The 24,324-nt window shown below is 44.3% G+C and overlaps 1 pseudogene; it reads right to left on the bottom strand.

Annotated features, from left to right (window-relative positions):
* Positions 1-21,027, bottom strand: part of LOC121846991 — a 30,052-nt pseudogene extending 9,025 nt beyond the window's left edge.
* Between the last annotated feature and the right edge of the window lie 3,297 nt (positions 21,028-24,324).

The raw sequence follows: 24,324 nt of genomic DNA on the forward strand, positions 1-24,324 counted from the left end.
ATGATGGTAGTGATGGTGGTGGTGGTGATGGTGGTAGTGATGGTGGTGGTAGAAGTGGTGATGGTGTCAGTGGTAGTGATGGTGGCAGTGATGGTGGTGGTAGTGGTGATGGTGGTAGTGATGGTGGTGGTGGTGGTGGTAGTGGTAGTTGTGATGGTGGTGGTAGTGGTGGTGTAATTAGTGGTAGTGGTGGTGGTGTTGGTGGTGGTGGTAGTTGTGGTGGTGGCAGTGATGGTGGTAGTGATGTTGGTGGTGATGGTGGTGATGGTGGTAGTGATGTTGGTGGTAGAAGTGGTGGTGGTGGTAGTAGTAGTGTTGGTGGCAGTGATGGTGTTGGTGGTGGGGGAAGTGGTGATGGTGTCGGTGGTAGTGGTGGTGATGGTAGTTGTGGTGGTAGTGGTGGTGGTTAGTGGCGGTGGTAATGGTGGTGGTGGTGGCGGTGATGGTGTGGGTGATGATGGTGGTGATGACGGTGGTGGTGATGGTGATGATGCCGTTTGTGATCATGGTGGTTGTGGTGATGGTGATAGTGGTGGTGGTGGTGATGACAGTGGTGGTGATTGTGGTGGTAGTGCAGGTGGTAGTGGTGATGAGGGTGGTGGTGATGGTGAAGTTTGTGCTGGTATTGATGGGGATGGTGGTGGTGGTGTAATTAGTGGTGATGATGGTGGTGGTGGTGGTGGTAGTTGTGGTGGTGGCAGTGATGGTGGTGGTAGTGATGTTGGTGGTGATGGTGGTAGTGATGTTGGTGGTAGAAGTGGTGGTGGTGGTGGTGGTAGTGTTGGTGGCAGTGATGGTGGTGGTGGTGGGGGAAGTGGTGATGGTGTCGGTGGTAGTGGTGGTGATGTTAGTGGTGAAAGTGATGATGATGGTTGTGGTGGTGTAAGTGGTGATGGTGGTTGTGGTAGTAGTGGTGCTGGGGTGGTGGTGGTAGTAGAAGTGGTGGTGATGATGGTGGTGGTAGTTGTGGTGGTGGCAGTGATGGTGGTAGTGGTGGTGTTGGTAGTGGTGGTAGTAGTGATGGTGGCAGTGATGGTGATGGTGGTGGTGGTGGGGGAAGTGGTGATGGTGGTAGTGATGGAGGTGGTGAAAGTGGTGATGGTGGTAGTGGTGGTGGCAGTTGTGGAAGTGGTGGTGGTGGTGATGTTTGTGGTGAAAGTGATGGTGATGGTTGTGGTGGTGTAAGTGGTGATGGTGGTTGTGGTAGTAGTGGTGCTGGGGTGGTGGTGGTAGTAGAAGTGGTGGTGGTGGTGGAAGTGGTGGTAGTGGTGGTGATGGTAGTGGTGGTAGTGGTGGTGGTAATAGTGGTAGTAGTGGTGGTTGGTGGTGGTGGTAGCGGTGATGGTAGTAGTAGTGGTAGTAGTGGTGATGATGGTGGTAGTAGTGGTAGTGGTTATGGTAGTAGTGGTGGTGGTGGTAGCGGTGGTGGTGATGGTAGTAGTGGTTGTGGTGGTGGTGGTTAGTGGCGGTGGTAGTGGTGGTGGTGGCGGTGATGGTGTGGGTGATGATGGTGGTGATGACGGTGGTGGTGATGGTGATGATGCCGTTTGTGATCATGGTGGTTGTGGTGATGGTGATAGTGGTGGTGGTGGTGATGACAGTGGTGGTGATTGTGGTGGTAGTGCAGGTGGTAGTGGTGATGAGGGTGGTGGTGATGGTGAAGTTTGTGCTGGTATTGATGGGGATGGTGGTGGTGGTGGTAGTGCTGGTGGTCGTGGTGATGATGGTGGTGATGACGGTGGTGGTGGTAGTGGTGATGGTGGTAGTGTTGTTGGTAGTGGTGGTGGTTGTGGTGGTGGTAGTGGTGACGGTGGTGGTGGTGGTTAGCGGCGGTGGTAATGGTGGTGGTGGAAGTAGTAGTGATGGTGGTGGTGGTGGAAGTGGTTGGTGATGGTAATGTTGGTAGTGGTGGGGGTGATGGTGGTGGTAGCGGTGGTAGTGGTGGTGGTAGTCGTGGTAGTGGTGATGGTTGTGGTGGTGGTAGTGGTGACGGTTGTTGTGGTGGTTAGCGGCGGTGGTGATGGTAGTAGTGGTGGTGGAAGTGGTTAGTGGCGGTGGTATTGGTGGTGGTGGTAGTAGCAGTGATGCTGGTAGTGGTGGTAGCGGTGGTGGTGATGTTGGTGGTGGTAGTAGTAGTGATGCTGGTAGTGGTGGTAGCGGTGGCGACAGCACTTCCGGCGCCGACAGAGATGGCCGCCTCGCTTCGCGTTCCTAGGAAACTATGCAGTTTTTTGTTTTTTTACGTGTTATTTCTTACATTAGTACCCCAGGTCATCTTAGGTTTCATTACATACAGTCGAGAAGAACTACTGAATATAAGATCAGCTTCAACTCACCATCAGTACGACCAAGAATATGTTTTTCACGACGCGGATCCTGTGTTCTGCCTTACAAACAGGACAGCGGAGTGGATTCCATGCAGCGACCCAAAAAAACAACTCCGAAAAAGAGGGAAACGAGGCGGTCTTCTGGTCAGACTCCGGAGACGGGAACACCGTGCACCACTCCCTAGCATTCTTCTTGCCAATGTCCAGTCTCTTGACAACAAGGTTGATGAAATCCGAGCAAGGGTAGCATTCCAGAGGGACATCAGAGACTGTAACGTTCTATGCTTCACGGAAACATGGCTCACTGGAACGACGCTATCCGAGGTGGTGCAGCCAACGGGTTTCTCCACGCATCGCGCCGACAGAGACAAACATCTTTCTGGTAAGAAGAGGGGCGGGGCGGGGGCGTATGCCTTATGACTAACGTGACATGGTGTGATGAAAGAAACATACAGGAACTCAAATCCTTCTGTTCACCTGATTTAGAATTCCTCACAATCAAATGTAGACCGCATTATCTACCAAGAGAATTCTCTTCGATTATAATCACAGCCGTATATATCCCCCCAAGCAGACACATCGATGGCTCTGAACGAACTTTATTTAACTCTCTGCAAACTGGAAACGATTTATCCGGAGGCTGCATTCATTGTAGCTGGGGATTTTAACAAGGCTAATCTGAAAACAAGACTCCTAAATTTTATCAGCATATCGATTGCGCAACCAGGGGTGGAAAGACCTTGGATCATTGTTACTCTAACTTCCGCGACGCATATAAGGCCCTGCCCCGCCCCCTTTTGGAAAAGCTGACCACGACTCCATTTTGTTGATCCCTGCCTACAGACAGAAACTAAAACAAGAAGCTCCCACGCTGAGGTCTGTCCAACGCTGGTCCGACCAAGCTGACTCCACACTCCAAGACTGCTTCCATCACGTGGACTGGGAGATGTTTCGTATTGCGTCAGACAACAACATTGACGAATACGCTGATTCGGTGTGCGAGTTCATTAGAACGTGCGTTGAAGATGTCGTTCCCATAGCAACGATTAAAACATTCCCTAACCAGAAACCGTGGATTGATGGCAGCATTCGTGTGGAACTGAAAGCGCGAACCACTGCTTTTCAAATCAAATCAAATCAAATTTTATTTGTCACATACACATGGTTAGCAGATGTTAATGCGAGTGTAGCGAAATGCTTGTGCTTCTAGTTCCGACAATGCAGTAATAACGAACAAGTAATCTAACTAACAATTCCAAAAAAAAACTACTGTCTTATACACAGTGTAAGGGGATAAAGAATATGTACATAAGGATATATGAATGAGTGATGGTACAGAGCAGCATAGGCAAGATACAGTAGATGATATCGAGTACAGTATATACATATGAGATGAGTATGTAAACCAAGTGGCATAGTTAAAGTGGCTAGTGATACATGTATTACATAAGGATGCAGTCGATGATATAGAGTACAGTATCTACGTATGCATATGAGATGAATAATGTAGGGTAAGTAACATTATATAAGGTAGCATTGTTTAAAGTGGCTAGTGATATATTTACATCATTTCCCATCAATTCCCATGATTAAAGTGGCTGGAGTAGAGTCATTGACAGTGTGTTGGCAGAAGCCACTCAATGTTAGTGGTGGCTGTTTAACAGTCTGATGGCCTTGAGATAGAAGCTGTTTTTCAGTCTCTCGGTCCCAGCTTTGATGGACCTGTACTGACCTCTCTTTCTGGATCATAGCGGGGTGAACAGGCAGTGGCTCGGGTGGTTGTTGTCCTTGATGATCTTTTTGGCCTTCCTGTGACATCGGGTGGTGTAGGTGTCCTGGAGGGCAGGTAGTTTGCCCCCAGTGATGCGTTGTGCAGACCTCACTACGCTCTGGAAAGCCTTACGTTTGTGGGAGGAGCAGTTGCCGTACCAGGAGGTGATGCACCCCAGACAGGATGCTCTTGATTGTGCATCTGTAAAAGTTTGTGAGTGTTTTGGTGACAAGCTGAATTTCTTCAGCCTCCTGAGGTTGAAGATGTGCTGCTGCGCCTTCTTCACCACGCTGTCTGTGTGGGTGGACCATTTCAGTTTGTCCGTGATGTGTACGACGAGGACCTTAAAACTTTCCACCTTCTCCACTATTGTTCTGTCGATGTGGATAGGAGGGTGCTCCCTCTGCTGTTTCCTGAAGTCCACGATCATCTCCTTTATTTTGTTACCATTGAGTGTGAAGTTATTTTCCTGACACCACACTCCGAGGGCCCTCACCTCCTTTCTGTAGGCCGTCTCGTTGTTGTTGGTAATCAAGCCTACCACTGTAGTGTCGTCTGCAAACCTGATGATTGAGTTGGAGGCATGCATGGCCACGCAGTCATGGTGGTTTTAAATACCGTAAATGAACCATAAAGAAATCACACTGAACAGGGAGTACAGGAGAGGGCTGAGAACGCACCCTTGTGGGGCCCCAGCTTTGAGGATCAGCGGGTTGGAGATGTTGTTTCCTACCCTCACCAACTGGGGGCGGCCCGTCAGGAAAATAGAACTGCCAGGTGCCTTGGTGGGGTAACATCTCACAGCAGGAACTGGCAAATATGGTGCAGTCCATGAGGAGGAGATACACTGCAGTACTTAATGCAGTTGGTGGCCTGCTGACAGTTACTTTTGATTTTGACCCCCCCTTTGTTCAGGGACACATTATTAAATATCTTTTAGTCACATGTGTGTGGAACTTGTTCAGTTTATTTCTCCGTTGTTGAATCTTGTTATGTTCATACAAATATGTACACATGTTAAGTTTGCTGAAAATAAATGCAGTTGACAGTGAGAGGATGTTACTTTTTTTGCTGAGTTTACATGGCGGAGGCTAAATTAAGCTTGTCGTCTTGACCACTTTCTTATGTCATTCTCATTGGCACCAAAAGTTTAAAAAGTGTTGATAGGGGACAGAATGCATTCGGACCGCAAGTTCAAACCCCCGAGCTGACAAGGTAAAATCTGTCGTTCTGCCCCTGAACAGGCAGTTAACCCACTGTTCCTAGGCCAGTTAACCCACTGTTCCTAGGCCAGTTAACCCACTGTTCCTAGGCCAGTTAACCCACTGTTCCTAGGCTGTCATTGAAAATAAGAACTTGTTCTTAACTGACTTGTCTAGTAAAATAAATATACATTACTCTTACTGAGTTTGCGTGGATATTAGAAATATACCAAACCTTTTTTTATATACTTAGAGGACTGTAATTTACATGTTTTAAAGACTCCTATTAAATGGTAGATTATCGGACACTCAACAAGAATGTCTGATTTCATTATTATAGAAACAGTGGTGAATATAAAGATCCAGTCCATTTAAAAAATTGGTGTCCCCTGACACTATGGTGTTGTGATGCAAAAGTTCTAGCAAAATGCATAGTGCATAAAAGGTTTTGTCAGATATTATTCACTCTAATCAGAGAGGTTTTTTTTACATGGACTATACAATGGAGATAATATAACACAAGTACTGGAAACAATAGAACACTATGAAAAATCAGGGAACCAGGCCTGCTAATAATATCTGACTTTGAAAAGGCTTTTGATAAAGTACGACTGGAGTTTATGTATAAAAGCCTAGAATCTTTCATTTTTGGAGAATCTTTTATAAAACGGGTTAAAGTCATGTAGAGCAACTATAGGTGTAAAATAGTAAATAGTGGCTTCTTCTCAGAAAGTTTTAAACTGTTAAGAGGAATAAAACAAGTTTGTCCACTATTGGCTATTGACACATCTAATTATCATGGCCTTTAAATGTCAGCCATTAAACTCAGATCCAACAATAATGTCAAGGGCCTAGAAATCCGGTGCATAAAAACAAAGGTGTCATGGTACGCTGATGAATCATGTTTTCTTTTAAAGCCACATTTTGGATCCCTCCACAGCCTGATAGAGGATCTAGATCCTTGTTCTAACCTCTCTGGTGTACAACCACATTATGCTAAGTGTACTATATTACGTATTGGATCACAAAAAAATGTAACTTTTACATTACTGTGCAGTTTACCAGTAAAATGGTCTGATGGTGATGTGGACATACCCGGTATACATATCCCAAAACAAATGATCTCACTCCAATAATAGAAAGTATTGAAAAGAAAGTTTGTAAAAATAGATCAAATCTTGCTGCCATGGAAAGGAAAATACCTGTGGAAAAATCCCCTAACTAACTCTTTAGTCACATCCCAGTTTACCCTGATTAACTCTTTAGTCATATCCCAGTTGTCATGACGTTGGCCTGGGGGGTAGGTTTATGACAGTCATAAATACTTCTTCCCCCCTGTTTCCCCTCTCTACCCTACTGAGGTTACATTTGCAAACACCTTGGTTAACATAGAGATTCTGGGAACATCAGAAGGTGGGGGGAAATTAACTATATTCTGGTAATCTGACCAATTGAACATATGCGGTGGTACTTAATGAATATGATGTCAGTTCGGTTGTCATCTGAGACATGCTCATCAATGATAAGATGACATAAACTCTACAGTGGAAAGTCTGCACATTGTAGTTATCGGATTCACATGGAATTGTTGTTCAATTTAAATGTTTGAATATAAAATTATTGGTGAAGAGATTAAATGTAATTTTAGCTTCCAAATGAGAGATTTGGGGTTTCATAAGGTTAGGGCTCTGCTCAATCAGTGGCCCACCCATGTGAAGGGACATGGGTTATAAACTTTTCAAACACGCCCTCCTCTCCCTTCCTATATAAAGCCTTGACGAAAATGTTACCTGCTGTTCCAAGTACGTGAGGTCTGCAGCCTCTGCGTTAAAAGGACTGACATGTCAACTACAGAACTAAGCCAACCTCAGCGTGAGCTTTGGTTGCGAATGGTATGAACTTTGAACTCTTATTCACTACAGAAGTGATACCTCCTCGCCGTTGAGTTAGCAACAGCAGCTGCAAACGCGTGCTAGGAAAGAACAGACAGAGGTGCGGTTCTCTTGCAGGAAGATGAGGAGCGAGTGGATCGGCCCGTCAGTTTCTTCGCCCGTAAGTTCAACTCGTGTCACTCGTGTACTCCACCATTGAACAAGAGACACTGGCTTTATTGCTGGTCATACAGTTTGTTTTTATGTATACAGTGGAGAGAACAAGTATTTGATACACTGACGATTTTGAAGGTTTTCCTACTTACAAAGCATGTAGAGGTCTGTCATTTTTATCATAGGTACACTTCAACTGTGAGAGACGGAATCTAAAACAAAAATCCAGAAAATCACATTGTATGATTTTTAAGTAATTAATTAGCATTTTATTGCAAGACATAAGTATTTGATCACCTACCAACCAGTAAGAATTCCGGCTCTCGCAGACATGTTAGTTTTTCTTTAAGAAGCCCTGCTGTTTTCCACTCATTACCTGAATTAACTGCACCTGTTTGAACTCGTTACTTGTATAAAAGACACCTGTGCACACACTCAATCAAACAGACTCCAACCTCTCCACAATGGCCAAGACCAGAGAGCTTTGTAAGGTCATCAGGAAAAAATTGTAGACCTGCACCTGGCTGGGATGGGCTACAGGACAATAGGCAAGCAGCTTGGTGAGAAGGCAACAACTGTTGGCGCAATTATTAGAAAATGGAAGAAGTTCAAGATGACGGTCAATCACCCTCGGTCTGGGGCTCCATACAAGATCTCACCTCGTGGGGCATCAATTATCATGAGGAAGGTGAGGGATCAGCCCAGAACTACACGGCAGGACCTGGAAACATCATTCTTTGGGGATGCCTTTCTGCAAAGGGGAGAGGACGACTGCACCGTATTGAGGGGAGAATGGATGGGGCCATGTATCGCAAGATCTTAGCCAACAACCTCCTTCCCTCAGTAAGAGCATTGAAGATGGGTCGTGGCTGGGTCTTCCAGCATGACAATGACCTGAAACACACAGCCAGGGCAACTAAGGAGTGGCGCCGTAAGAAGCATCTCAAGGTTCTGGAGTGGCCTAGCCAGTCTCCAGACCTGAACCCAATAGAAAATCTTTGGAGGGAGCTGAAAGTCCGTATTGCCCAGCGACAGCCCCGAAACCTGAAGGATCTGGAGAATGTCTGTATGGAGGAGATGGCCAAAATCCCTGCTGCAGTGTGTGCAAACCTGGTCAAGAACTACAGGAAATGTATGATCTCTGTAATTGCAAACAAAGGTTTCTGTAGCAAATATTAAGTTCTGCTTTTCTGATGTATCAAATACTTACAGTGGGGCAAAAAAGTTTTTAGTCAGCCTCCTATTGTGCAAGTTCTCCCACTTAAAAAGATGAGAGAGGCCTGTAATTTTCATCATAGGTATACTTCAACTATGACAGATAAAATGAGAAAAAAAATCCAGGAAATCACATTGTAAGATTTTTCATGAATTTATTTGCAAATTATGGTGGAAAATAAGTATTTGGTCACCTACAAACAAGCAAGATTTCTCACTCTCACAGACCTGTAATTTCTTCTTTAAGGGGCTCCTCTGTCCTCCACTCGTTACCTGTATTAATGGCACCTGTTTGAACTTGTTATCCGTATAAAAGACACCTGTCCACAACCTCAAACAGTCACACTCCAAACTCCACTATGGCCAAGACCAAAGAGCTGTCAAAGGACACCAGAAACAAAATTGTAGGGGGAGATGCAGCGTGAGGTAACACAGTAGGGGAGGAGCAGTGTGAGGTAATACAGTAGGGGAGGAGCAGTGTGAGGTAATACAGTAGGGGAGGAGCAGTGTGAGGTAATACGGTAGGGGAGTTGCAGTGTGAGGTAATACGGTAGGGGAGGAGCAGTGTGAGGTAATACGGTAGGGGAGGAGCAGTGAGGTAATACAGTAGGATACAGGAGCAGTGTCAGGTAATACGGTAGGGGAGTTGCAGTGTGAGGTAATACGGTAGGGGAGGAGCAGTGTGAGGTAATACGGTAGGGGAGGAGCAGTGTGAGGTAATATGGTAGGGGAGGAGCAGTGTGAGGTAATACGGTAGGGGAGGAGCAGTGCAGTGGGGAGTAGGGGAGGCAGTGAGGTAATACAGTAGGGGAGAGGTAATACGGTAGGGGAGGAGCAGTGTGAGGTAATACGGTAGGGGGGAGGAGCAGTGTGAGGTAATACGGTAGGGGAGGAGCAGTGTCAGGTAATACGGTAGGGGAGGAGCAGTGTGAGGTAATACGGTAGGGGAGGGAGGAGCAGTGTGAGGTAATACGGTAGGGGAGGAGCAGTGTGAGGTAGGGGATACGGTAGGGGAGGAGCAGTGTCAGGTAATACGGTAGGGGAGGAGCAGTGTGAGGTAATACGGTAGGGAGGAGGAGGAGCAGTGTGAGGTAATACGGTAGGGGAGGAGCAGTGTGAGGTAATACGGTAGGGGAGGAGCAGTGTGAGGTAATACGGTAGGGGAGGAGTGTGAGGTAATACGGTAGGGGAGGAGCAGTGTGAGGTAATACGGTAGGGGAGGAGCAGTGTGAGGTAATACGGTAGGGGAGGAGCAGTGTGAGGTAATACGGTAGGGGAGGAGCAGTGTGAGGTAATACGGTAGGGGAGGAGCAGTGTGAGGTAATACGGTAGGGGAGGAGCAGTGTGAGGTAATACGGTAGGGGGTGTGCGAGTGTTTCTCAAATGTAATGTTTTATGCGTTCTCCACATCCTCGTCCTCACAAGAAAGTGCTCCAGAGAACGTTAGAGAATAGCTAGTTACAGCACTTCAACCAGACCAAGGGGAACAACACTAAGAACATTAGTCAGAGTCAGAGTTTGCGTCCAAATAACTTATCCTTCCTCCTGAAGTATGCACTTGTTCACTATTGCCTACAAATTTAAAAGCATTGGATTGGTGTAGACAAGGGCTAGAGGGAGTTTCCAAATATCAGTAATTTCCTTTCAAATCCATGATGCGAAGTGATCAAGTTAACACTTCAGGAGAAAGGAGACATTTTTGGGACACAAACCCGAGTCAGTGACAGAACTGACAAACTTTATTTGTCACATGCACCGAATACAACAAGTGTAGACCTTACCGTGAAATTGAGTGACAGAAAAGGTGTTCTGTAGAATGTTCTGATACCAAAGACTTTGTATGGTACACAAACTCCCTGAAAGTAGCCTACACCACCTGCTGAATATTTCACCCCTTTATCATCATTAATTAATTAAAATTATGAAATACATTTTCCTGAGGGTGAAGGGTCCCTTTGCTTATTCCCTTTGTTGTTTTAAAACTCTCTCCCTCCCTCTCTCTCGTGTAATTGCTCTCTCACTCCCTCCCTGTCCCTCCTTCCCTCTCTCTCTCTCTCTCTCTCTCTCTCTCTCTCCCTTCCTCTCTTTCTCCCTCTCTCTCTCCCTTTCTCCATCTCTCTCTTTCTCTCTCTCTCTCTCTCTCCCTCCCTTCCTCTCTTTCTCCCTCTCTCTCTCTCTCTCTCTCTCTCTCTCCTTCCTCTCTTTCTTCTCTCTCTCTCTCTCTCTCTCTCTCTCTCTCTTTCTCTCTCTCTGTCTCTCTCTCTCTCTCTCTCTCTCACCCTTCCTCTCTTTCTCCCTCTCTCTCTCCCTTCCTCTCCCTCTCTCCATCTCTCTCTTTGAGAGCTTCATTAATTAAATTACATAAAGCTTGCATCAGTAAAGGATGCTGACCCGTCTAAGATAATTAGTAAATGTTATTCACAGGAAAATATCTTAGGAGCAATCGGGCAACACACAATCTCTGAATTTATTTCTCAAGACCTAAAAAAATTGTTGGTAACATATGAAAATGCACTGTGAGTTCTCTCATTATTACCTTGGGTGCCTTTGTTGACATGTTATCACTGTGACTGTTTCTTTGGGTATTTTCCCAAACTGCAAGTCTTGTAAAAACAAACTAAAAGCTGTTTTATTTGTAGACCTTTTTAGACTTAGAGTTCCTTGGCAATTAAGCCATTACAACTCAACTGATTCAACAGGCCTGAATTAAAAATACAACACACACACACTTTCCAGATCTTTACTACAGTGGTGGTCTTTATGAACACATACACACGCTGCCTCACACAGCGGCTGGGAAAACAGATTTTTTTGGTCAATGTCAAACTTCAATGGCGCTCCGTATCTGATAAGGTATGTAAAGTGATGTAGGAGCAGCCAGCCAGCCTGTATGCTTTAGTTTAGTCCGCGTGTGTGTGTGTGTGTGTGTGTGTGTGTGTGTGTGTGTGTGTGTGTGTGTGTGTGTGTGTGTGTGTGTGTGTGTGTGTGTGTGTGTGTGTGTGTGTGTGTAATCCTTGGCTGCTTAGATGGCAGAGTGCTGGATGCATGGAGAGAGTATGTAATGTTTTCATAAACCCTCACTAGAGGTGCTAATGGCTAAAGTGTTCCCATGGTCAGAGTCAGACCCAATCTGCCCATTTAACAACCATTACTGATGCCACTATGATACACTATATATACAAAAGTATATGGACGCCTCTCCTAGAAAAGTCTAGGAGCAACAGGGGCTCAGCGCGAAGTGGTAGGCCACACAATCTCACAAAATGGGGCCGCCGTGTGCTGAAGCGAGTAAACTCACTACAGAGTTCCAAACTGCCTCTGGAAGCAACGTCAGCACAAGAACTGTTCGTCGGGAGCTTCATGAAATGGGTTTCCATGGCCGAGCAGCCGCACACAAGCCTAAGATGACCATGTTCAATGCCAAGCATCGACTGGAGTGGTGTAAAGCTCACAGCCATTGGACTTTGGAGCAGTGGAAACGCCTTCTCTGGAGTGATGAATCACCCTTCACCATCTAGCAGTCCGACGGACGAATATGGGTTTGGCGGATGCAAGGTGTATGCTACCTGCCCGAATGCATAGTGCCAACTGTAAAGTTTAGTGGAGGAGGAATAATGATCTGTGGCTGTTTTTCATGGTTTGGGCTAGGCCCCTTAGTTCCAGTGAAGGGAAATATTAACGTTACAGCATACAATCACATTCTAGACAAGTCTGTGCTTCAACTTTGTGGCAACAGTTTGGGGAAGGGCCTTTCCTGTTTCAGCATGACAATGCCCACGTGCACATAGCGAGTTCCATACAGAAATTATTTGTCGAGATCAGTGTGGAAAAACTTGACTGGCCTGCACAGAGCCCTGACCTCAACCACATTGAACACCTTTGGGAGGATTTGGAATGCCAACTGCAAGCCAGGCCTAATCGCCCAACATCAGTGCCCAACCTCACTAATGCGCTTCTGACTGAATGGAAGCAAGTCCCTGCAGCAATGTTCCAAAATCTATTAGAAAGCCTTCCCAGAATAGTGGAGGCTGTTATAGCAGCAAAGGGGGGACCAACTCCATGTTAATATCCATGATTTTGGAATGAGATGTTGGATGGGCAGGTGTCCACATACCTTTGTGTCATGTAGTGTACAGCTGGACCATTTAATACATGGAGTCTGGAGGTGTTTTTTGTTTTGTTAGCTGGGTCTTTTCTTACAGTAACACCAGGAGGGTAAGGGAAGTCCTGTAAACCTACAGAATCAATAAACTAATCAAAAATAGCAAAAAAACATTCCAATTTCAAAATTGGCAGTTCTAAGGACTTTATGTATATTGCATTGTGTCCAGCGTGTGCATTTTGCATGAACGTTCCGAAATTAGTCCCAAATGGCACTCTATTCCCTACAAAGTGCACTACTTTTGAACAGAACCATATGGTCACTGGTCAAAAGTAGTGCCCTATATATTGAATAATAATATAAATAATATCAATAATAATAATATATGCCGTTTAGCAGAGGCTTTTATCCAAAGTGACTTATACTCATGCAGACTGTTGTTCAGGAAAGGCCTTATTGGCAGGCTTGTTGTAACCAATCCCGAAATAACCACTACCCATTTTATATGAAATAATATGATTCAAATACCCTGAAACTTTTCTCTCTGCTTTTTGTCCGTCAGTAGTAATTGTCTTTGTGTTGATTAATCAGTAAGATATTTACCTTTTCTCTTCAGATCATAACCAACTCTTTCAAATATTATTGTGACCATGAAAACAGGTCTGCCCTCAACCACTGTATAATTATTGTTGAGACCTGGGAGCTTGTGGAATTTAATTTCTTAACTTAAATCCCCAAAATAGGAAAGGAAATTAATATTATTATCCCATCCCAATTTAACCTGTCATTCAAACGGATGAAACATTTATATCCCCCTTCTACACCCCTCCTTCTCTCTCTCTCTCTCTCTCTCTCTCTCTCTCTCTCTCTCTCCACTTCTCTCTGTCTCTCTCCACTTCTCTCTCTCTCTCTCTCTGAGGAGGGGTGGAGGGCTAGAGAGAACTGGAGAGAGAGAACTGGAGAGAGAGAGAGAGAGAGAGAGAAGGCAGAACAGGCAGAACAGTTGAAACTGTTCTCTCTCTCTCTCCAGTTCTCTCTAGCCAGTTCTCTCTCTCCAGTTCTCTCTCTCTCTCTCTCCAGTTCTCTCTCTCTCTCTCTCTGTCTCTCTCTCTCTCTCTCTCTCTCCAGTTCTCTCTCTCCAGTTGTCTCTAGCCCTCCACCCCTCCTCAGAGTATTGCACTTGGGCATGAGGAGATAGGGAACAGGGCCGGGGGAGAGAGTGGTCCACTGAATATTTTTGTGATATTTTAGGGGTTGATGGGGTGGGCTGTGGGTGAAGGGGGAGATGGGGTGGGCTGTGGGTGATGGGGTGGGGTGGGCTGGGCGTGGTCTGGGGGTGATGGGGGTGATGGGGTAGGCTGGGGGGGTGGTGGGGTGGTTGTGGGCCGGGGGGGGCAGTGTCTCCTGAACCCTCCTGTCTCAACCTCCAGTATTTATGCTGCAGTAGTTTGTGTCGGGGGGGTAGGGTCAGTTTGTTATATCTGGAGTACTTCTCCTGTCTTATGCGGTGTCCTGTGTGAATTTAAGTATGCTCTCTCTAATTCTCTCTTTCTCTCTTTCTTTCTCTCTCTCAGAGGACCTGAGCCCTAGGGCCATGCGTCAGGACTACCGGGCAGGTGACTCCTTGCTGTCCCCAGTCCACCTGGCCGTGCTGCTGCTCCAGTTTCAACTGTTCTGCCTGTGATTATTATTATTTGACCATGCTGGTCATTTATGAACATTTGAACATCTTGGCCATGTTCTGTTATAATCTCCACCCGGCACAGCCAGAAGAGGACTGGCCACCCCTCATAGCCTGGTTCCTCTCTAGGTTTCTTCCTAGGTTTTGGCCTTTCTAGGGAGTTTTTCCTAGCCACCGTGCTTCTACACCTGCATTGCTTGCTGTTTGGGGTTTTAGGCTGGGTTTCTGTACAGCACTTTGAGATATTTGATTTGATTTGATTTGGGTGATGGGTGGTGGGTGGTGGTGAGGGGGGTGATGAGGGGTGATAAGGGTAATGGGTTGGGCTGATGAGGGTAATGGGGTCCCCTGACCAGCCCCTACAGCAGGGTCTGCATCCCAAATTGTACCCTATCCCCTATATAGTGCACTAGTTTTGACAAAAGTTATGTTAAAAGTAGTGCACCATATAGGAACAGGATCCATTTTGGAATGAGGTCCAGGAGCTTGCTATGGATGCATCGAATCCAGAAGCACTCGTATATCAGCCTCTAATGAGATAAATCCACACTCTCGCTATCACACAATCTCTCACACACACACACAAACACACACATATACTCACACAAGGAGCATTACCCTGTATGTAGCAACTGTGAAAGGATCATTCACAGGAAACAGTAGCCTAGATATTTAAATTTAACTCTATACTCTAATGATCAGCACATAACAATGTATTCATGTCACAGTTTTGTTGTCATGGTCTTGTGCTTTGCATATTGTAAGTGTTTATGTGTGTTAGGTGTCTGTGTGTAAATTTGACATTACCCAGAGCACACGACACATGTACCATACTGTACAGTACCAGTCAATGCTTTGGACACACCTACTCATTCAAGGGTTTTTTTCTTAATTTTTACAATTTGCGACATTGTAGTATAATAGTGAAATAATTAAAACTATGAAATAACACATATGGAATCATGTAGTAACCAAAAAACTGTTACAACTTTTTTGGCATACTGGTTATTGTTCCGAATTTTGAATGACTGACGTTCCCAACGTAAACTGCCTGTTACTCAGGCCCAGAAGCTGGGATATGCATATAATTGGTAGCATTGGATAGAAAACACTCTGAAGTGTTGTCTGTGAGTATAGCAGAACTTATATGGCAGGTGAAAACCTGAGGGAAATCCACCCGGAAATCTTTTTTTTTTTGAGGTCACAGACCATTTCAATGCTAGGCTATGGGATATACAAATAGATAGGACCCAGATTGCAGTTCCTATGGCTTCCACTAGATGTCAGCAGTCTTTAGAAAGGGTTTTAGGCTTGTTTTTTGAAAAATGAGCAAGAAATTGTAGTTTTTCCAAGGTGTCTCTCATTAGACAAGTAGTCTTATTGACAAGTGAATGAGGTGCGCGCTCTTTGTTATTTATCTTCCCTATTGCACATACTATTCTCCGTCTTAAATATTATAATTTATTTAGATATTAGAGTACCTGAGGATTAGTTAGAAACATAGTTTGACTTGTTTGGACAATCTTTACCGGTAACTTTTTGGATTCGTTTGTATGCATGTTGAATGAGTGGATTAATGAGATCATTGGCGCCAACTAAAATTACTTTTTTGGATATAAAGAAGGACTTTATTGAACAAAACAAGCATTCATTGTGTAGCAGGGACCCTTGGGATTGCAAACAGAGGAAGATCTTCAAAGGTAAGTGATTTATATATTCGCTATTTGTGATTTTGTGACGCCTGTGCTGGTTGAAAAATCATTTTGATGTGGGACGCTGTCCTCAGATAATCACATGGTATGCTTTTGCCGTAAAGCCTTTTTAAAATCTAACAATACGGTTGGATTAAGAAGAAGTTAACTTCTCTAGGGTACGTGGAGTGTCCCATCTGGCCAACATCCAGTGAGATTGCAGAGCGCCAAATTCAAATACAGAAATGCTCATTATAAAAATTCAGAAAACAAAACATATTTTACATATGTTTAATGATTAACTTTTTGTTAAACCAACCACAGTGTCATATTTATAAAATGCTTTTCGGCGAAAGCATACCTAGCCCAGAACACAGCCCAGTTGACAAATTATTACAAACAGTAACCAGCCAAGCAGAAGCGTTACAAAACTCAGAAATAGAGATACAATTAATCCCTTACCTTTGATGATCTTCATATGGTGGCAATCAGAAGACATTAATTTACTCAATAAATGTTCCTTTTGTTTGATGAAGTCTCTTTAAATCCAAAAACCTCTGTTTTGTTAGCGCGTTTTCTTCAGTAATCCACAGGCTCAAACGCAGTCAAAACAATCAGACAAAAAATCCAAATTGTATCCGTAAAGTTCATAGAAACATGTCAAACGATGTTTATATTCAATCCTCGGGTAGTTTTTTAGCCTAAATGATCTATAATATTTCAACTGGACAATAACGTCATCAATATAAAAGGTAAACAAGAAATGCACTGGTCTTTACTCCCTCATTTATAAGAATACAAGCCTGAAACAATTTCTAAAGACTGTTGACATCTAGTGGAAGGCATAGGAACTGCAATTAGAGTCCTAAGTCAATGAATACTGTAATGGCATTGAATAGAAAACTACAAAACCAGGTTAGGTTTTTGCCTGCTAAATCAGTTATGTTATACTCAGAGACACTATTTAACAGTTTTGGAAACTTTAGAGTGTTTTCTATCCAAATCTACCAGTTTTATGCCTATCATATCTTCTGGGCCCGAGTAGCAGGCCGTTTAATTTGGGCAGGCTTTTCATCAAAGGTAAGCAAATAATTTGATTGCTTTTCTGATTTTCGTGACCAAGCTACTTAATACTAAGTGTACATAATGTTTTGTCGGGCGATCGATAAACTTAGACAAACGCTTGGATTGCTTTCGCTGTAAAACATATTTTCAAAATCTGAGACGACAGGTGGATTAAAACCTCTTGAAAATCTGGGGCCGCCAGGTTGTTGATTATCAGCACCCTCCCTCTATATGACACTTGGGACAGGAGCCACCTCCACCTAGCCAGTCTTGACACCACTGCCTGTGACAGTCCCACCCAGTTCTTCCTGACCCACCTCTCCAAGCCCAGTTACACCCCCAAAATGTTAAGCTGTTCACAACCCCACTCCAAACACCCTGTAAGCAGAGCTTGGGCTACCTATCCTCCCATGCACCACATAACTGAGCTTTGCTCTTGCCCCAGTTCACCTTAGCTGATGAAGCTCCCTCGTACACCTTCAGGCTAGTCTCTAGTGCCTGCATATCCCTCCCATCCCTGACCATCACAGAAACTTAATCTGCATACGCTGACACTGCCATGCCTGTCAACACACCCGTGCCTGTCCAGCACACTGCCTATAGTATCTTGCGTAGCAGGCCCAACAAGGCTAATTGGCTAGTGTATATAACTGCCCCAATAGAGGGCATCCTGGTCTAATGCCCCGCCTCACACAGACTGGCCTACTGAGCCGCCCTCACACCTTGACCATACATGACGCCCAAGCATACAACATCTTTACACAGGCCAAAAACCTTTCCCCAAACCCAAACATAGATATCACAGTAAACAGATACTCATGGTCCACTCTACCAAAAGCTTTCTCTTGGTCTAAAAGAAACTCATTAGAAACTCTCGACAAGTCCAACATGTCCCTGATTAAGAAAAAGTTGAACATCCGTGATTGAGCATCCCGGTACACAATATGTCTGGTCCTTATCTTCTTAAGGCTACATCCGCTGAACAACATCCGCGATGTTGAGCGCGAAATTCAGGCAGAGAGCAGAAATAGAGATAAAATGAATCACTAACCTTGGATGATCTTCATCAGATGGCGCTCATAGGACTTCATGTTACACAATACATGTATGTTTTGTTCGATAAAGTTCATATTTATATCCAAAAATCTCAGTTTACATTGCCGCGGTATGTTCAGTAATGTTGTGCCTCAAAAACATCTGGAGAACTTGCAGAGAGCCACATCAATTTACAGAAATACTCATCATAAACTTTGATAAAAGATACAATTGTTATTCACAGAATTAAAGATATCCTTCTCCTTAATGCAACTGCTGTGTTAGATTTCAAATAAGCTTTACGGAAAAAGCAAACCATGCAATAACCTGAGTACAGTGCTCAGACACAAAAACAAGCCATACAGATACCCTCCATGTTGTGGAGTCAGTAAAAGTCAGAAATAGCATTATAAATATTAATTTACCTTTGATGATCTCCATCAGAATGCACTCCCAGGAATCCCAGTTCCATAGTAAATGTTTGTTTTGTTTGATAGAGTCCATAATTTCTGTCCAAATACCTCCTTTTTTAAGTGTGTTTAGTTCACAAATCCAAACTCACGAGGCGCTGGCAAGTCCAGGTGAAAGTTCAGATGAAAAGTACATAAAGTTATATTACAGTTCGTAGAAGCATGTCAAACAATGTATAGAATCAATCTTTAGGATGTTTTTAACATAAATCTTCAATAATGTTTCAAACGGACAATTCTTTTGTCTTTAGAAATGCAATGGAATGCAGGTGGCTCTCACAGCCACGCACGTGACCAGCTCATGGCCTTCTGCCAGACACCTGATTGAAACAGCTCTCATTCTCTCCCCCTTCACAGTAGAAGCCTGAAACAAGGTTCTAAAGACTGATGACATCTAGTGGAAGCTTTAGGAAGTGCAATATAACCCCATTTACACTCTATATTAGAAAGGCAATGAGTTGAGAAACTACAAATCTCAGATTTCCCACTTCCTGGTTGGATTTTTCTCATGTTTTCACCTGCTATATGAGCTCTGTTATACTCACAGACATCATTCAAACAGTTTTAGAAAAGTCAGAGTGTTTTCTATCCAAATATTAGCATATATTAGCTTCTGGGCCTGAGTAGCAGGAAGTTTACTCTGGGCATGCTTTTCATCCGAATGTGAAAATTCTGCCCCCTATCCCAAACAGGTACTAAGTACTTTAGAGTCAAGATGGGATTTTTGTTAGCGAGGACCTTGGAAAATATATTGTAGTCTGCACAGAGCAATGCCACAGGCCTCCAGTTCTTAAGTTCACACAAGTCCCCTTTTTTTGGGCTGAAGAGTCTGAACCTCCTGACAGCAGCTCATCTGCAACTCTCCTACCCTGACACAACATGCAAAAGAGGTCCATTCCAATTATTCCACATAAGTTTTTATAAAACTTAAACGGCCAGGGGACATCTGGGTTAGGGACATCTGGGCCAGGGAACTAAAACTCTGTCCTCTTTCTCCATATTAACTTTGAAAAACAACTGTGGGTACTGTTAAATTAACTGTGTCTTAAACCATAGAAAAAAAAATTTGAAAGAAAAGACAAAAGGAAAGAATCAAGAAAATACCTAAGGACAGAGCCCTCCACACAACCTCTCAACTACGAGAGAGAGAGAGAGAGAGAGAGAGAGAGAGAGAGAGAGTAGGAGAGAGAGAGAGAGAGAGAGAGAGAGAGAGAGAGAGAGAGAGAGAGAGAGAGAGAGAGAGAGAGAGAGAGAGAGAGAGAGGGAGAGAGAGAGAGAGAGAGAGAGAGAGAGAGAGAGAGAGAGAGAGTAGAGAGAGAGAGAGAGATAGAATTACAGGTTAATTAATCTCAACCTTTAGGGAGAGAAAATAGGAGGAAGAAAAAAAGTGTTTGCCCTTTGGATGGCTCCCAACGTCTGCCATCTTAGAATTTACATCTGTTTACTCTCCTGCTTAAACCCACTCCTCTATTCCACTGCAGCTGAGCTTCTCTGACCCCTTCTCCCTCTCTCTCCCTCCAGCAGTAAAGATCACTCCCCTCTCTCTCTCTTCCCCTAAGTCTCTCCATCTTTCTCTTTATGTCTCTCCATCTCCTCTCTCTCTCCCTTGCTCTCTCTCTCCCTAAAGCATTAAAGACCACTTCTCTCTCCCTTCTCTCTCCCAAGGATTAATATTTTCCTTTTTGTTTCTCTCATTAATGTAAAAGCTCAGATGTTTAACCACTCAGCAGACAAGGTTCAGAGTTTTTTTTCGCTCTTCTCTACTGCACCTTTCTCTTTTTATTTTCTCAGTGTCTCTCTTCTTCCCTAAAGCTAGGAAGACTGGTGCTCAGCTGTTTGTGGTCTACCATAGTGAGAGTTATAAGTCTACTTATTTAGAATGTAAATTCACACACACACAAACACACACACACACACACACACACACACACACACACACACACACACACACACACACACACACACACACACACACACACACACACACACACACACACACACACACACACACACAGGGTAGTTATCATGCCTGTTTTATTGGCCAACAGGCTCAGTACAGCTGTGGAGAGGAAAATGAGAGTAAACAACTCTTTCTCTCTCTGTCTGTCTGTCTGTCTGTCTGTCTGGGCCACAAGGGGAGGCAGGGGCAGACAATAAGCTCCCCTTGTTTCTCTCACTAATACTAACACACATCGCCTTGAGAGAGAGAGAGAGAGAGAGAGAGAGAGAGAGAGAGAGAGAGAGAGAGAGAGGGGAGAGGGAGGGAGAGAGAGAGAGAGAGAGAGAGAGAGACTGCAGAAGGTCCTGTAGATGGAGACTCTGAGACTCTGACGCACACACACACCTCACTGTAAAGCGTCCAGGATGGACTGTGTTTTGTTGTTCTCCAGGAAATGGTAAAGGTGACTGCGGAGTGGGGGCATATCTCAGATGTCTGCAGTGACATGAGTGTTCAGGCACATTCCTACTACAGGGTTATTGCCCTCATGTGCCTCACAAAGTAATGGGAATGCATGAGGTCACAGAGGCCAGGCAGTAGGTACATGCAGTCGTGGCCAAAGGTTTTGAGAATGACACAAATATACATTTTCACAAAGTCTGTTGCCTCAGTGTCTTTAGATATTTTTGTCAGAAGTTACTATGGAATATGGAGTTTAATTACAAGCATTTCATAAGTGTCAAATGCTTTTATTGACAATTACATGAAGTTGATGCAAAGAGTCAATATTTGCAGTGTTTACCCTTATTTTTCAAGACCTCTGCAATCTGCCCTGGCATGCTGTCAATTAACTTCTGGGCCACATCCTGACTGATGGCAGCCCATTCTTGCATAATCAATGCTTGGAGTTTGTCAGAATTTGTGGGTTTTTGCTTGTCCACCTGCCACTTGAGGATTGACCACAAGTTTTCAATGGGATTAAGGTCTGGGGAGTTTCCTGGCCTTGGACCCAAAGTATTGATATGTTGTTCCCTGAGCAACTTAGTTATTACTTTTTCCTTATGGAAAGGTGCTCCATCATGCTGGAAAATAAATTGTTTGTCACTATGTGTTCATCATGATTATATTGTGACTATGCGTCTCCCGTGTCGCTGTGGAGGAATTTTGGCCCACTCTTCCCACTCTTCCCACTCTTCCCACTCTTCCAACACACTTGTGTTTTATCAAGTTTGAACTGCTTGTTTCAAGTCCTTTCCACAACATCTACATTGGGATTAGGTCTGGACTTTGACGAGGCCATTCCAAAACTTCAAATTTGTTGCTTATGATTATGTGTTTTGGATCATTGTCTTGTTGCATGACCCAACTGCACTTCAGCTTCAGCTCACAGACGGATGGCCTGACATTTTTTATTTATTTTTTATTTATTTCACCTTTATTTAACCCTGTTGGCCAGTTGAGAACAAGTTCTCATTTACAACTGCGACCTGGTATGAGGTTATTCCTGTGGAATGCAGTGTTTGGCTTTTGACAGGCATTGTGGCACCCATGTCATCCAAAAATTATACTTTTCAATCATCTGTCCACAGAGCATTATCACCAAGAGTCTTGATGATAATCCAGGTGCTTTTAGGCAAACTTTAGTCAACTTTTTGAATGACATGGGTCCCATTATGCCTGGCAAAAACCTAACACTGCATTCCACAATAAGAACCTCATACCAACAGTCAAGCATGGGGATGGTAGTGAGATGGTTTGGGGAAGCTTTGCTGGTTGGAGTCATTGCAGTCATCACACAGGGGAATTGTGTGTTGCATAACTGAAGCCAAGTTCGCTCTTCACCTGGCCCTCAGAACTAGCTAATGTAACCCAAGAAGCCATGCTAGCTCAGCCCAGAGCTAGCTAGCGCTACCCAAGAAGTAATCTCTATCCCTCATCCCACTATAGACCTAACTAGCACTACTCAATACACCAGCCCACAAAGCTAGCTAGGGGGTAGCGACCCAAGAATCATTGCTAAATATAATCAAATAATATAATAATAATATACATTGGTCCTCTGTAGGTCAGTTGGTAGAGCATGGTTCTTGCAAGACCAGGATGGTGGGTTCAATTCCTGGGTTAAAAAAAAGTATACAAAGAATGAATGTGAGTAAAGCATCTGTTAAATGGTAAATATTATTCTACTTTCTTTTTTTAAAACTTTTTTTTCTTCCAATCTATAGGTAGCTAGAGCCACAGTTAGGCCTAGTAACGCTCAGGACCCTCTCAGTGAGTCCCTTCCATATCACACCCCCATCACAGAGGATTAGACGCTAACTCACCATGCTTTAATTAACTCTTGATTAGGTATTAATATCAGGCGCTGGTTCCAGGCTGCAGCTGTTGCCTTATTAGTGGATTTAGCTTCAGCCTCTCTCTTTCCCTCCCTCTCTTACTATCTCTGTGTCTTCCTCTCTCTCCCTCCCTCTCTTTCTATCTCTCAGTGTTTTTCTCTCTCTCTTCCCTCCCTCTCTTTCTATCGCTCAGTGTCTTTCTCTCTCTCTCCCCCTCCCTCTCTTTCTATCTCTGTGCTTTTCTCTCTCTCCCTCCCTCTCTTTCTATAGCTCAGTGTCTTTCTCTCTCTCTCCCCCTCTCTTTCTATCTATGTGTCTTCCTCTCTCTCTCCCTCCCTCTCTTTCTATCTCTGTGTCTTTCTCTCTCTCTCTCTCCCTCTCTTTCTATCTCTCAGTGTCTTCTCTCTCTCTATCTCTCCCACTCTTTCTATCTCTCAGTGTCTTTCTCTCTCTCTCCCTCCCTCTCTTTCTATCTCTCAGTGTCTTCTCTCTCTCTATCTCCCTCCCACTCTTTCTATCTCTGTGTTTTTCTCTCTATCTCCCTCCCTCTCTTTCTATCTCTGTGTTTTTCTCTCTCTCTCCCTCCCTCTCTTTCTATCTCTCAGTGTCTTCTCTCTCTCTATCTCCCTCCCTCTCTTTTCCTAACTCTCTGTGTCTTTCTCTCTCTCTCCCCCCCTCTCTTCCTATCGCTCAGTGTCTTTCTCTCTCTCTCTCTCCCTCTCTTTCTATCTCTCTGTGTTTTTCTCTCTCTCTCTCCCTCCCTGTCTTTCTATCTGTGTGTCTTTCTCTCTCTCCCTCCTTCTCTTTCTATCTCTGTGTCTTTCTCTCTCTCTTTCTCTCCCTCCCTCTCTTTCTATCTCTGTGTCTCTCTCTCTCTCTCCCTCCCTCTCTTTCTATCTCTCAGTGTCTTTCTCTCTTTCTCTCCCCCTCTCTTTCTATCTCACCGTGTCTTTCTCTCTCTCCCTCCCTCTCTTTCAATCTCTGTCTTTCTCTCTCTCGTTCTCCCCTCCCTCTCTTTCTATCTCTCAGTGTCTCTCTCTCTCCCTCCCTCTCTTTCTATCTCTCAGTGTCTCTTTCTCCCTCCATCTATTTCTATCTCTGTCTTTCTCTCTCTCTCCCGCCCTCTTTTCCTATCTCTCAGTGTCTTTCTCTCTGTCTCCCTCCCTATCTCTGTGTCTTTCTCTCTCTCCCTCCCTATTTTCTATCTCTGTCTTTCTCTCTCTCTCTCTCTCTCTCTCCCTCCTTCTCTTTCTATCTTTCAGTGTCTTTCTCTCTTTCTCTCTCTCTCTCTCTCTCTCTCTCTCTCTCTCTCTCTCTCTCTCATATTCCTCTGTCTCACACTGCTCTCTGTCTGTCTTTCTGTTTGTCTCTCAATTCAATTCAATTCAATTCAATTCAATTCAATTCAAGGGCTTTATTGGCATGGGAAACATGTGTTAACATTG

Source organism: Oncorhynchus tshawytscha, linkage group LG08 (genome assembly GCF_018296145.1).
Source record: "Oncorhynchus tshawytscha isolate Ot180627B linkage group LG08, Otsh_v2.0, whole genome shotgun sequence".
Classification (NCBI taxonomy): Eukaryota; Metazoa; Chordata; class Actinopteri; order Salmoniformes; family Salmonidae; genus Oncorhynchus; species Oncorhynchus tshawytscha.